This window comes from Penaeus monodon, chromosome 24 (genome assembly GCF_015228065.2).
Source record: "Penaeus monodon isolate SGIC_2016 chromosome 24, NSTDA_Pmon_1, whole genome shotgun sequence".
Taxonomy (NCBI): Eukaryota; Metazoa; Arthropoda; class Malacostraca; order Decapoda; family Penaeidae; genus Penaeus; species Penaeus monodon.
Window position 1 is genome coordinate 7,467,512 of NC_051409.1, and position 824 is coordinate 7,468,335.

Sequence of the window (824 nt, forward strand, 5' to 3'; positions counted from 1 at the left end):
TCCTGAAGCATTCTTCCCTTATTCCGAATCAAGGATAAAAGGAATCTACGAAAGAGATTCAAACGTCATTTTCTTTCTTTTCCTCTTCTCCTCTCCTCTTGGTATTTTTTTTACCCTTTCTCTCTCTCCCTCTCTCCCTCTTTCTCTCTTATTAGTGTTTCTCTCCAGCTTTTTCTCTCTTTTCTTGGTATTTCCTCGTTTCTCCAATCATCTTTTTTTTCTCCCTCTCTCTTTTGTATTTCCCTTTTATCATGGCATTCCCTCTTTTCTTCCCTCCTCTTGGAATTTCCTTTTCCCTCCTCTTGGTATTCCCTCTTTCCTTCCCTCCTCTTCGTTTTCCTTTCCCTCTTCTCTGTCTCCTCTTGGTACCACCTTCCCGTTGTTATTCCCCCCCTCTCTCTCTCCTCGCTATTCTCCTTTCTCTCTCTTCTCTTACTTACTTCTTCTCTTTCTCTCCCTTCTCTTACTTATTTCTTCTCTTTCTCTCTCTTTTTCTCTTGGTAACCCTCCTTTCCCAGCTTCCTCTTGGTATTATCCCCTCTCTTTCCGTCCTCTTGGTATCCTCTCCTTCCCTCTCTTCTCTTGGTAATCCTCCGCTCTTTCTCCTCATCTTCTTGGTATCCACCTTTTCCTTCCTCGTTTTGGTATTCCCTTTTTTCCTTATTTCCACTTCTCTCCCTTTTCTTAGTATCCCTACCCCTCTCTGTTTCCCCTCTTGGTATTCTTCTCTTTCTCTCTCTTCTCTCGGTGTCCCTTCCCCTTTTCCTCTCTCCTTCTGGTATCCCCTCCTTTCTCTATTTCCTCTTGGTATATCTTTTGGATAT